The 14,240-nt window shown below is 49.8% G+C and overlaps 1 pseudogene; it reads right to left on the reverse strand.

Annotated features, from left to right (window-relative positions):
- Positions 1-11,958: 11,958 nt before the first annotated feature.
- LOC123130521 (zinc finger CCCH domain-containing protein 14-like) lies at positions 11,959-13,351 on the reverse strand (annotated as a pseudogene).
- Between the last annotated feature and the right edge of the window lie 889 nt (positions 13,352-14,240).

Here is a 14,240-nt window from a genome sequence, read left to right on the forward strand (position 1 = left end):
CAGGCCATCCCTCTACTCACCCACAACCCCTGTTATTCTCCGGCGACGGCAGCCTCACACCGCAGCGAACCAGTGAACCCTCATACTCCTCTACGCGTGGGCATCCACTGCCACGTCTTCCCCGGCTCTGCGTCATCCCCTTCCTAGGCCTCGCCGTCGTCCATCGCCCTGGTTCTCTCAGCGCGGCGTGGTCAACGTGGTCAAGGAACAACTTCCATCGGACGTGGAATTTATGTGGAGAGGCTGAAAGCTGGGTCCACGACCGCAGCAAGGAAGTGCCTCCTTATTACGCGCAAAATAATTATTCCTCCACCTGACAGCGGGGATCCACCGGACGGGCCACCGTATTTCGCGAAAAAAATGTTTCCCCTGACTGCTGGGACCCACTAGCTACATCTTCGCACGCAAGGAAGTGCATCTAGGCAAAAAAATGATTTGCCCCCCTGACTGTTGGGACCACTGTTCAAGATATCTTCCAGTATTTCGATAAATCAACCGATTTATCGCTTACCGGTGTCTGACCGATAAGATAAATTGGCCGATAAATCGGCCGATATGGCGATAAATCGGCTGATATGCCGATAAATTGTCCGATTTATCCCTTTATCATGGGTCGATCAATAAGTTCCCGATAAGCGATATCCCTAACATTGGCTGGGACCCACTAGCTACATCTTCGCACGCAAGGAAGTGCCTGACAGTCGGGACCCACCTGGTCGAAGCGTACGTAGCATTGTCATTCTGGTCGCGAATGTGTACGTACATACTGGTCGATGTAGAGGCGTGCACGTGTCATAGTAGAGGAGCACATGTAGGATGTACACATACGTACAATGGCCAGTGTGCAAGAAAGAAAATACGGCCACGTACGTACATACAGGCGGGGTCTCGAATGCCTACTCGCGCATACGTACGGCCAGGGATCGTGTACATGGCTGGGTCGGAACGAGGAAACTGCGTCGTCGTCGTGTTCATGGGGAGCCAACCGGCTAGGTCAGAACGGAATGCGTCGTCGTGTTCATTGGGAGGGCTTGGACAGAACAGCTGATGGAAACGAGGCCTGGCGTACCGCAGAACAGAGGAAACGGCCTTGTGTTCGACCGACCATGTCGAAACGGGATCATGTTCATCGGGAGGGGTCTAGCATACCGCAAAACGGAGGAAACAGACCTCCTATGGTCGAAACGGGGTCCTGTTGATCAGGAGGGGTGTGGCGTACCGCAAAACGGAGGAAACGGACTTGTGTTGGAGCCCTACGATCGAAACGAGGGTCCTGTTCATCGGGAGGGGTGTGGCGTACCGCAAAACGGGACTCCATGGGATACTATTAATCTCCACCGTCGACCCCCTCCAGCCTCCACAGGCTACTGTTCATCCATCGTCGACCTCCTCCAGCCTCCACATGCGACTGTTCATCCATGGGCTCCTGTTCATCCAGCCTTCACCGCGCGCTACTCCACTGGCTACTGTTCAACCAGCCCTCTCCACAGACTCCTATTCAACCACCCCTCCACGGGCTATAGTTCATCTAGCCATCCATCGTCTACTGTTCATCCAGCCCTCCATGGGGTCCTGTTCATCTAGCCCCAACCGGCTCGATCGATCAGGGACCTGTTCATCCAGAGGCAACACCACGGGGTCTTGTTCATCCACCCTCACCGGGAATTGTTCATCCAACCCTCCCCCCCAGCAACGCTCACTGTTCATCCAGAGGCAGCTTCGATCGGCTTCAGTTAGCAGCAGTAGCAAAGGAATCACTCGATCGGGTTCAGTTAACAGCCATCGATCGATCGCTCGGGTTCAGTAACGCGTAGCCTGCAGTACAATCGCTCGGGTTCAACAGGCGAACGCCTCGCTCGGGTTCAGTTAGAACCCAACGCCTCGCACACACGCGCGTGCGTGTATGAGAGAAACGCGCATCGCTCGGCCCCGACCGCCCACTGTAACCGGGAACACCCTGATATTTTCATAGCCCTCGCTTCTACCATGGTTTTTTCCGTCATGGATGGCCAAAAAAATGTCATGCAGCTGTGTCTCCGGCCCGCCCAGGACGAAAAGCCCATTTTCTGTCATGATTTTTTGTCATAGAAGTAGGAGCCCACCACATCTATGATGATACCGGGTTTTGTCACAATTATCATCATAGAAGTGTCATAAGTATGACAAAAAAATTCGTTTGGCCCAAAATGTCACGGATGTGTCTTTTTTGTAGTGTAATCATACACGCAAACGTGTACGATCAAGATCAGCGACTCACGGAAAGATATCACAACACAACACTAAAAATAAAATAAGTCATACAAGCATCATAATACAAGCCAGGGGCCTCGAGGGCTCGAATACAAGTGCTCGATCATAGACGAGTCAGCGGAAGCAACAATATATGAGTACAGACATAAGTTAAACAAGTTGCCATAAGATGGCTAGCACAAACTGGGATACAGATCAAAAGAAGCGCAGACCTCCTGCCTGGGATCCTCCTAAACTACTTCTGGTCATCGGCGGCCTCCATGTAGTAGTAAGCACCCTCGTGGTAGTAGTAGTAGTAGTGGTCGTCGACGGTGGCGTCTAACTCCTGGGCTCCAGCATCTGGTTGCGACAACCGAGAAGAATGGAAAGGGGGAAAAGAGGGAGAAAAGCAACCGTGAGTACTCATCCAAAGTACTCGCAAGCAAGGATCTACACTACATATGCATTGGTTTCAATGAAAAGGATAGTATCTGTGGACCGAACTGCAGAATGCCAGAATAAGAGGGGATAGCTAGTCCTATCGAAGACTACGCTTCTGGCAACCTCCATCTTGCAGCCTGTAGAAGAGAGTAGATGGTAAGTTCACCAAGTATCATCGCATAGCATAATCCTACCCGACGATCCTCTCCTCGTCGCCCTGTGAGAGAGAGAGAGAGAGATCACCGGGTGTATCTGGCACTTGAAAGGGTGGGTTTTATTAAGTATCCGGTTCTAGTTGTCATAAGTTCAAGGTACAACTCTGGGTTGTCCTTTTATCGAGGGACACGGCTATTCAAATAGATAAACTTCCCTGCAGGGGTGCACCACATTTCCCAACACACTCGATCCTCTGGCCGGACACACTTTCCTGGGTCATGCCCGGCCTCGGAAGATCAACACGTCGCAGCCCCACCTAGGCACAGCAGAGAGGTCAGCACACCGGTCTAAATCCTAAGCGCGCAGGGGTCTAGGCCCATCGCCCATTGCACACCTGCTCGTTGCATGGGCGACCAGAAGCAGACCTAGCCTCCCTAATACAAGAGCAGGCATTCTGGTCCAATCCGGCGCGCGCCGCTCAGTCGCTGATGTCTAGAAGTCTTCGGCTCATACCACGACGTCGAGTGCCCATAACTGTTCCTACATAGTTGGTTAGTGCGTATAGGCCAGTGGCCATACTCAGATCAAATACCAAGATCTCGTTAAGCGTGTTAATTGATGTAACCGCAGACGCCGACCAAGGCCTGGCCCACCTCTCTCCTAGGTGGTCTCAACCTGCCCTGTAGCTCTGCCACAAAGTAACAGTCGGGGGCCGTCAGGAACCCAGGCCCACCACTACCGGGATGGAACCACCTGTCCTTTCAGCCCCAACATCGGAATCACTTGCGGGTACTCTACGAGCCGACCCAACTTTACTCACCACCATGTATCATATATAATAGTGTAGTATGTATATACCCGTGATGACCTCCCGAAGTGACCATGGCCCGATAATATAGCATAGCAGACGGACAAGAATGTAGGACCACTGATGGAATACTAGCATCCTATACTAAGCATTTAGGATAGCAGTTAAGGGTAACAACTGTAGCAACAATGACAGGCTATGCAGCATAATAGGATTAACCGAAAGTAGTAACATGCTACACTAATCTAATGCAAGTAGTAGAGAGAAGGAATAGGCGATATTGGGTGATCAAGGGGGGGCTTGCCTGGTTGCTCTGGCAAGAAGGAGGGTTCGTCAACACCTAGTCATACTAGGTAGCAGCGGCGTCGGTCTCGGGGTCTAGCGAGAGAAGAAGGGGAAGAAACAATAAATATAATGCAAACATAAGCATGATGATGCATGACATGACAATGAGCGGTGTTAGGTGTGACCTAATGCGGCAGTAGGTGATACCGACGAAGGGGGAAACATCCCGGAAAGTATCCCCGGTGTTTCATGTTTTTGGACAAATGAAACGGAGGGGGAAAGTTGCGTGTTCGCTATGCTAGGGATGTGTGGCGGACGAACGGGCTACGTATTCGGATTCGTCCCGTCGTTCTAAGCAACTTTCATGTACAAAGTATTTTCATCCGAGTTACGGTTTATTTTCTATGATTTATCAAAGTTTTAATCAATTTATAAATCATTATTATTAATTTAATTCGAAAATAGTATTACTACATCAGCATGACGTCAGCAGTCAACAGAGGTGTTGACTGGGTCAAGCTGATGTGTGGGTCCCGCATGTCATAGACTAAGACCAACTAATCAGGTTTAGTTAGTCTAACTAAATGATTAGGTTTATTAATTATAATTAATTAGTTTAATTAATTTTCTTAATTAATTAATTTTTATATATTTTTTAAAAATCTTTTTATATATAATCGTTCTAGGGCTAGGCCCACCTGTCATTGGCACATGGGGCGGGGCCAAGCTGTCAAAGGCCCGTGTGGCCTTGGCGGGCACGGGCGAGCAGGCGCTGGGTGCAGTGGCGCTACAGGCGTGGCCGATAGGGGCACACCCGACTTGGCGCAGGTGGCCACAGTAGGGCACTGGAGCAGGGGAGGCCAGTGGCCTGGGGCCTGCGGTGAGGGGTGGTGCGGCTAGTGCGGGGCCGAGCCAACGAGCAGCGGTGGAGGCGGGGCTGCGGCTGGGCGAGTGTAGGCGGGCGGCGGGGCGAGCAGAGGCGGCAGGAGCAGCGGGAAACGGCGGCACATGGCACAGAGGAGCACGCAGGTGAGGGCGTGACTAGGGGTGGTCACGATGCGCGGCAGCGAGCGGGACGCAATCAGCGCGGGAAGCAAGGGCGGCGGCTGATGAGCGCGCGTGTGGCGCGGCCCGACGCAGCGAGGCGAGGGGCACGAGCAGGGGAGGTCGTCTGAACCGCGCGTGGGCGCGGTGGGCGCGTGCACACGGCAGTGGAGGTCGGAGCGGGCTGCGGTGATGGAGCGAGCAGGACCGCGGCGGGGCACGATGGGCAAGTGCGCGAGCGGGAGCGGCTATTGCGGGGCTTCGCCCGAGGGAGAGGGGAAGAAGCGGGGCTCCCAAACATCGAGCCTGTAGGGTACGAGGCAGTGGTGCTCGTGGTGGGGGGCGGGGACGACGCGTCGCAGGGGAGGACGACGGTGATGGCGTCCAGCGAGGAGGAGTTGTCGATGCGGTGAGGGGCGTCGGGTTCGTTCCCCTTCCGATCCCGATCGGGATCGAGAGGTGGGGGAAGCAGACAAGGGGGGACGGGGAAGCGAGGTCCGGTGAGGTGGTCCTCCAGGGGGTGGCCATGCAGTGTCGACGAGGTGGCTGCGATGGTGCGGCGACGGGTCGGGGTCGCCCGATCCCGATCCAGTCAGGGGAGAGAGGGAGGAGTGAGTGGGGGGTGTGGGGTTAGAGTTTCGGTGCCTGGGAGGATAAGGGAGTGCGAGGGGGGCGGCTGGGCCTCTGCCCAGTTGGGCTGGTCAGCTGGGCCACGGTTGGCCCAGTGGGTTTTTTGTTTTTATTTTGTTTTATTTTATTTATTTTCTTTTATTGTTTTCTCTAAGTTCCAATATACCTTAGTTTTAGTAAAATATTAAAGTTGTACCTAATTTAGTATATGTAAATATGCCACAGCCACATTTAACCTGGAACATAAAGTAAAATAGTTTGTGATGGTTCATTATTATAAAGGCTTTTAAATAATTGTTTTTGCTACTGTTTTGTTCATTTTAGAGTATTTAAATATTTTATAAAAGTGTGATTTCTCCACCATAATTACCTATGCATTATTTGGCACAACCCGAACTTTTTAGTTTTAATGTTTATAAATTTATTGTTTGCTTTGATCTTGAATTTTGAATTCAAACGAGAATTGAATCAACGCGAGTTTAACAACAGTAATGGTGGTGACATGGCGTCATTAACAGGGGAATTATTGTAGCTTAATTATACTGGCGTCACACATCATGTGGTGAGGAAAGATCTAGGCACATATGTCCAGTTGAATATGGGTAGCATGAGTTATTATTGTTGACATCACCCTTGAGGTGAATACGTTGGGAGGTGAAACTATAAGCCCCTATCTTTCTATGTGTCCGGTTGAAACATTTTGCTCATGTGTATGCGGTGAGTGTTAGCAATTATAGAAGACTATATGATGGTTGAATTGTAGTTGCAAAGTTGACTAAGAACATAGTTTGTTGGTTTCTAATAGAGTTTATGCTTTATACTTCGATAGTGTGATGAATTGTTACTTATTCATGAGAAGTCTATGATAAAAGTGTTATGATAAAAGTTTCACATTTAAATTTGTTTTAGTTATAATAATCTACATGATGCTTCTATGTCCGTATTTTATTTTTATCGACACCTCTCTCTCTAAGCATGTGGACATGTTTTTCGATTTTGGTTTTCGCTTGAGGACAAGCGAGGTCTAAGCTTGGAGGAGTTGATACGTCCATTTTGCATCATGTTTTTCTACTGTTATTTATGATGTTTTTATGCTTAATAATGCATTTTGGAATAATTCTAATGCCTTTTCTCTCATAATATGCAAGGTACACACAAAGCGGGAGAATTCCGATAGCTGGAAATCTGGACCAGGAAAAGGTACGTCAGGCCACCTACTCTGCACAACTCCAAACAAGTTAAAACTTTACAAAGATTTTTTATGGAATATTTGAGGAATATTGGAGCCAATAAGTACCAGAGGGGGACCCACCAGGTGGACATAGCCCACCTGGGCACGCCAGGGAGCCCAGGCGCGCCCTGGTGGATTGTGCTCCCCTCGGCCCACCTCCGGTGCCCATCTTCTGGTATATGAGTCATTTTGACCTAGAAAAAAAATAAGGAGAGGACTTTTGGGATGGAGCACCGCTGTCTCGAGGCGGAACTTGGGCAGGAGCACTTTTGCCCCACGGCGGAGCGATTCCGTCGGGGAACTTCCTTCCCGGAGGGGGGAAATCATCGTCATCATCATCACCAATAACTGTCCCATCTTGGGGAGGGCAATCTCCATCAAAATCTTCAACAGCACCATCTCATCTCAAACCCTAGTTCATCTCTTGTGTTCAATCTTTGTACCGGAACTATAGATTGGTGCTTGTGGGTGACTAGTAGTGTTGATTACATCTTGTAGTTGATTACAATATGATTTATTTGGTGGAAGATTATATGTTCAGATCCAATATGATATTTAATACTCATATGATCTTGAGCATGATTATCATTTGTGAGTAGTTACTTTTGTTCTTGAGGTCCCGGGAGAAATCATGTTGCAAGTAATCATGTGAACTTGATATGTGTTCAATATTTTGATAGTATGTATGTTGTGATTCCCTTAGTGGTGTCATGTGAACGTCGACTACATGACACTTCACCATATTTGGGCCTAAGGGAATGCATTGTGGACTAGTTATTAGATGATGGGTTGCGAGAGTGACAGAAGCTTAAACCCTAGTTTATGCGCTATTCCGTAAGGGACCGATTGGATCCAAAAGTTTAATGCTATGGTTAGAATTTATTATTACTACTTTTATCGTAGTTGCGGATGCTTGCGAGGGGGTTAATCATAAGTAGGAGGTTTGTTCAAGTAAGAACAACACCTAAGCACTGGTCCACCCACATATCAAATTATCAAAGTAGCGAACATGAATTGAATCAACATGATGAAAGTGACTAGATGAAATTCCCGTATACCCTCAAGAACGCTTTGATTACTATAGAAGTCTGTTTTGGCCTGTCCTTTTCCTCAAAAGGATTGGGCTATATTGCTGCACTTTTGTTACTACTATCGTTACTTGCTCGTTACAAATTACCTTGCTATCAAACTACTCTGTTACTTACAATTTCAGCACTTGCAGACATTACCTTGCTGAAAACCACTTGTAATTTTCTCATGCTCCTTGTCTGGTTCGACACTCTTACTTATCGAAAAGAGCTACAATTGATCCCATATAGTTGTGGGTCATCATCCATGTCCGGAGGCCCATTCATCTGACTGCAGGGAGCTCCGGAGGTATATTTTCCCCCTGTATCTTCCTTATGTCCGGTTGCGCCGCTCATTGGAGTGGCAAAGAGGGTGCTTCAGCCGCATAAGAAGGGTGCCTACTCCTCTTCCGTCAAGCCGAGGGTCGACAATGGTCTGCGCCGAACTAGGAAAGTCACCGATTGTTCACACCGGCGACGTGCCGGCGGTGGCCTTCCTGGGACCCAAGCGGCGGGGGCCTCCCATGTTTTACTACTCCTGGAAGATGGTGGCAGCGGCGGGCGTGGACGTGCTGGCGACCGACTATTCGATCTCCAAGTCTTTCTCCACCGACCAAGCACGGTTATAACAACGCTGACGGCGGATGGCACGACGTCTGGCCTTGTCCATGGCAGCCATGATGCCCGTCCCTGGAGCAACTCGCCCCTCCTCCGCGAGCTGGCTTGGAGCGGCGAGTTGCTGAACCATGCACCAGCTTGGAGCGACGGCTTACTCCGTCGGGCTACGCGAGGGAGGTGGAGCAGCGAGTTGCCTGGCTCGTATTCGGCAGGCTCAGAAGGCCACCCAGACGACTTTTATGTCGGAGAATTGCTCTTCCTGCTCGTTGAATGCCATCGAAAGGGTGAAGAAAATGGTGAAAGGAGGAGATGGGGAGCGGCGGAGTGGTGCTATTCTTGCCCGAAGTCTGGTCTCCTTTAAATAGCCGGCTGACGGGAGGAGCTTGCCCGGTATTGTTGATTAATGCTGACCCGCTCATGAACGGGCATATGGCCGGAGTAGGTTTCTCGGCACACACACGGGTTTAATGGAGACGTTTGAATGCAATGAGGAGGCGTGTTCAGCTGTGTGTGCAGCGGCGGCGCCCTCGACCGGCGCATCGCTTCAATGGCGGAGGTAGTGAGAGGTCGCGTCCGCTCTGAGCCGGCTTCAATGTGGAGCGGCCGCTCTGTGGCGGTATGAATGCGGGCAACTGGCGTCGGGCGGGAATGTGCGCTGGTGAGGAAGGATGGTTTGGGTGGGGCAGGGTGGTCACAAGCGGGCGTGACTGTTGTCCGAACGCGTAAAGCCCCCACGTTTGTCTCCAGTCTGCGAGAAAAAATGCGTCGGACCGCCCCGTGGACCGATGCAGGCCCGTATTGGATGGCACAACACGTCTGAAGCACGCGATCCAGACATATGTGGGCAGTTTGAGGGTCGGTGTTGAAGATGCCCTTAAAAAAGAGAGGAAACAGACTATAGATTAAGAGTCAGCTACAGTACCGGTTTTAAAAAAAATATGAGTGCAAAAAGGGTCATATATTAACAAAATAATACTTCTTTATAGCTACTACCATACATGCTGATTATTTGATTGACAATAGATCACATGTCAACGAAAAATATTCAACATCTGGCTTTATTATTAACCTTAGTTTTTTTTAAGAGTACGTCAAAGGTGTACCATACCTTTATAGAAGAAGAGAGCAAGCGTTATTTACAAAAGATACAAGAACGAAAAGAGCTTCCTAAAGGAGGCACACACCCTAGGCACCCAACTAACTAGGCTATACCAACACTCTCACAAAACGAGCCATAACCTCCTCCACCCAAGCCCGCCAGTCTCCGTTCTTTTAGCTCCGCGATGATGGCAAGGGCCAGCTAGGATGCGGTCTTCTGCTGGCTGATCCGGTGAAAAACTCTGGCATTGCGTTGCTTCCAAAGAGCCCAAGTTGTCGTGATGACGACCGTGTCAAAGCCGCGCTTGAATGCTATTCTGAAATTGGACCTCATGGCCAACCACCAGTCGAGAAGAGTATCCTCCGGTGTGGGAATGAACCTTAGCTCTCAAACGGCCTTGAAAAGGTGAATACGACTGACTTGCTGAAAGGCCCAATAAACCTGGCCAAAGGAGTAGTTGCTTTTATATTATTAACTATAAATAATAACTTTACTATTAACAATGTTCTAAGGTTCGTCTAAGAGTAATATCTTTGTATCGCTCTTGTACGAATGTATGTATCATGTCCACCATGCGTGTTTTTTTCTTGAGAGGAAAAAAGCCATGCTTGATAAAATTGGGAAAATCTGTTTTGAACTTCTGGTGCAGGGTATGATGACTGAAGCTACCACGTGGTGGCAGATAGGGTGAAGCTTCAATTCCTTGACTCCATCAGCGAGGCAATGGACTCGCCTCCTCTATGTCTGCCGCTCCGCTCCGACAGTCAGCAGTGGGGAGGGAAGTCTCAGTGCCTCGGTCCGATTAGTCGTTTCAGTGAGGGAAGTCTCAGTGCCTTGGTTTGATTAGTCGTTTCGGTTAGTTTCTTTTAATCCTCACAGGGGCCACATTATTTCGGACGACGATGCTTCATCTTTGAGCTGGTCTTCCGAGTTTTGATTCAACTCGGGTACATCTTTCAGGACAGAGTTGGCAGAGCTTCGATGTAGATTACTATGGTTTCCTTGGACGATAAGATATGGGTTTTTCGTCATGTGTGCAAAACGGTGAGATTTAATGTCAAACGTTTTAGATTAGTTCAATGACGAAAACTTCAACACTTGAGCACAGGTCCTTATGGCATGTGCACGAAGGCTTCTCGGATGTCATCGACAAAGTCAGACCATCTCTATAAGGAAACGACGATAACAATGCATCAGCGGCTCGTTCGGTAATGATCGTTCAGTGGTACATGGACCTCGGCATTATTCTTATGAAAACTAGACCAACTGGGAAGGAACCCAACAACATAACATTAAAGAGAGAATGTGAGACGTTAAATTCAACATGAAGAGGAGTTGAACCCAGGTTAGTGGGGCGACACAACCGCGCTCCCACCATGAACTACGCGCTCATCCACTCGACATAAGACTAGTCACAATGGGAGTAACTTAACTAGTAACATCACACATTTCAATACAAGATTGCTTATGTGGCAGCTAATTAATGAGGAGAGAAGGGTTTGTGGTAATTTAGCTAATTACTGTAACATCACACATTTCAAGACATAATGTATCTATAGCCTAATAAATGAACTCTTTCATGATACCACTCATATGTTACTATCCACTATGAAGGTAGTAACATAGAGGGTGCTTGGATCCAAGGGACTATTTTTAGTGTGACTAAAAATAGTCTCTTTTAGAGGCTAAAGTTCCAAGCACCCCTGACTAAAGAGAGGCTAGGACTAGTCTTGAGGCTAAAAATTTTTAGTCATAGGAAACCTACTAAAATATGTATTAGTCCTCTCTCTCGTCATTTAATGCCTCTCCTTTAACACATGCGAGTTCTGGATTGAAGGGTTTGGAGGATAATAAATGGTCAATAACTTGATTTTAGTCTCTTTAGTATTTGGATCCAAGCATGGGTGAGGCTAGCAAGTTTTAGTCCCACTACTTTTAATCATGGGACTAAAACGTATCCAAGCACCATCATAGACTAATAACATCGGCAAGTTACTAATCTATGTTACTCCCCAGAGCAGTCTAAGTAGTACTCCCTTCATCCCAAAGTAAGTGTCTCAACCTTAGTATAATTTTATACTAACTCAACCTTAGTACAACTTTATATTAAAATTTGTAGTACAAAGTTAAGATACTTATTTTGAGACGGAGGGAGTATGATATTTAGGATGTTTTGTACCTCCTGTGAACACTGAAAAAAGACAACGAACACCTCTGCGTCAAAGCAGAAAATGATTTGGGTTGCAAGTTGCAACACGAACAGCTGACAAATGAAATACCCGGTTTACCCCAACGGCAACAAGCAGCTAGCGCACATGAGGTCGTCACAAACTGACAGAGCAAGGCGGAACATTCACATAAGCGCAAGAGCAGGCAGAAAGTCCACGACTTCAATCAGAGTCGTCACATCACATCAACCGGTCGATCGCTACCAACCACCCGGATCACGAGGAGCAGGAACCGGCCTGCGCAGCTCGCCCTCGCCGTGGGCGAAGCGGCACCCGTCGCCATGAGTACAGCATCCCCTGGCGAAGTGCCCGCACAGCTTGGTCTTGAAACTGTCTAATTGCCATCCGCCGCCGTGGGACGTTGTGTTTGCTCCCGCCGCAGGCGAAGGGGCACCGCCGCCGTCATGGTTGACAACGTGGATCAGCTGCTCCATGGCCATGTCGTAAGCGTTCTTGATCTGATCGAACGTGCCCTCCAGCTCCACGTTCTTCAAGTCGGCGTCCCAGTCGTGGTCGCGGACGCGCAGCCTGGCGCCGCTGGCCCGGGATATCAGCTTTATGGTGGCTCCGCCACGCCCGATAATGGCGCCCGCGAGGGACGCGTCCACGCTGATCTTGGCCGTCGACGAAGCGCCGAAGCTCGCCACCGCTTCCTTGCGGGGGTCGGGCGCCGTCTGTGCTTGATGCGCATGGTCACCGGTGGGAGTTGGTTCCATGGGTGGTGGCGTCGCGTTGTGCGTGGACAAATGCTAGCCGGGCTTCTCCTCGCCTTGTGCTGGTGGAGGAGCAGGAGCTGCGCCACTCAGGATGCCCATTTTCTCGACGGCCAGGTAGCCGCCGGGGATGTCATGGATGAAGCGACAGTTGTCACCAAAGCGGCAACCTGCGGTACTGCACGATGGGAACATCATGCGGATAAACAACCGAACCAGCACAATGCAAACAGAACAGGAACTGTTGAAGTATTTGAGTACCTGAAGAATCTGATGCATGGCTTCGATTTGCTTCCTACGCCTGCTTCCAAAGACTCCGGCTCTGCTTCACCAAAACAACCGATCATGCGGTTCAAAGTACATAAGATGCTGGCACTGAATGGAAAATCTGAAGACGAAACGACGAAGCCAGTTTCTTTCGCCTGGACACCAATCGACTCACCTCGCGCTCGCTGAGGCAATTCCGGCCTCCCCTGGCGTCCAGGTGCTGCTCTTCCAACCGAGCGGGCGGCCCAAGCCTCCGCGCGAACCCGGAGCTTCACGTCATCGGGGTGCTTAGACAGGTCGACGCCGGCGGGCAGCACCTTGCAGTCGTCGGAGCTGCCGACGGCGAGCAGGAGCTCCCTCGAGTACATGATCCTCTGCCCCTCCCTTACATTGATCGGCCCCGGTCAGATCTATCAGATCAGTCAGGTAGGAACTAACCACGATGGACAGTCGCATGCAGCATGAACAGGCGTGCGTACCTGGGCATGGTGACGGAGGGAGGAACAACGCCATCGTCAGGAGTCGCCGAGCTCATGTCGCCGGCAGCCAAAGTTCAGTCTAATACATGCTGTTTCTATGGTGGTTCACTGCGTCGCCAAGAAGAAGTAGGCAATGGCGTGAAAAAAGCTGGGAGCAGAGAAGTCGCGGTATGTAAATACTAAATACCCCTGGGGTGGGGAAGGCCAGTGGACGTACGGCCGCCGGCGCCCTCCTCCTATGGTAATGGTAGGGGAGCGTTACTGGTAAATTGATTGACCGGACAAGTCCCGGCGCAAGCTCGATCGCCAATCAAGAGCCTCTGCCTCTGGTGCAGTCGCGCATGCAGGAACGAGGCGTCGCTTGTGACGTTGATCCATCGCGACGATTGGGTTGAGCCGCTGCATGCACATTCAGCTTCCTCGACTTCAACTCCCCAGGGGCTGCAACGGCACGCGGATCTTCTCCCCAAGCTTTTTTTTTCGAAACGGAGATAAAAGATTTGCCTCATCGATTAATTAAGGAGAAGAGAGTTGTCCAGTTAATTAATGGAAAACCGAACGAAAACCAATACAAACCTACCACATAAGGACTACTCACATAACATGTAACCCCATAAGCACAATCAGCCAGACAATCATACCCAACACATAACAACCACCAACCTCCACAAAGCTACATCGCATAGACACCCCCAACGAGAGTACCTCGGCCGGAAACCACGAGCACCACCAAGACCACAGAGACAAGTCAGGCCATATGGACAACTGAAGAGACTGATGACCATACATCAAGCAGCTGCGGACGCCTTTCCTGCGCCACCACTCTTCTTACTTTTGCTCTTGATAAGAGCCTCCTCCACAATCGCCTTGCCGGATCCAGGACAAGCCGCCTCCAAATGCTTGAGCAAGCTGTGAACCTCTAACTCGAAGAGAATCTCATCGACC

Source organism: Triticum aestivum, chromosome 6A (genome assembly GCF_018294505.1).
Source record: "Triticum aestivum cultivar Chinese Spring chromosome 6A, IWGSC CS RefSeq v2.1, whole genome shotgun sequence".
Taxonomy (NCBI): Eukaryota; Viridiplantae; Streptophyta; class Magnoliopsida; order Poales; family Poaceae; genus Triticum; species Triticum aestivum.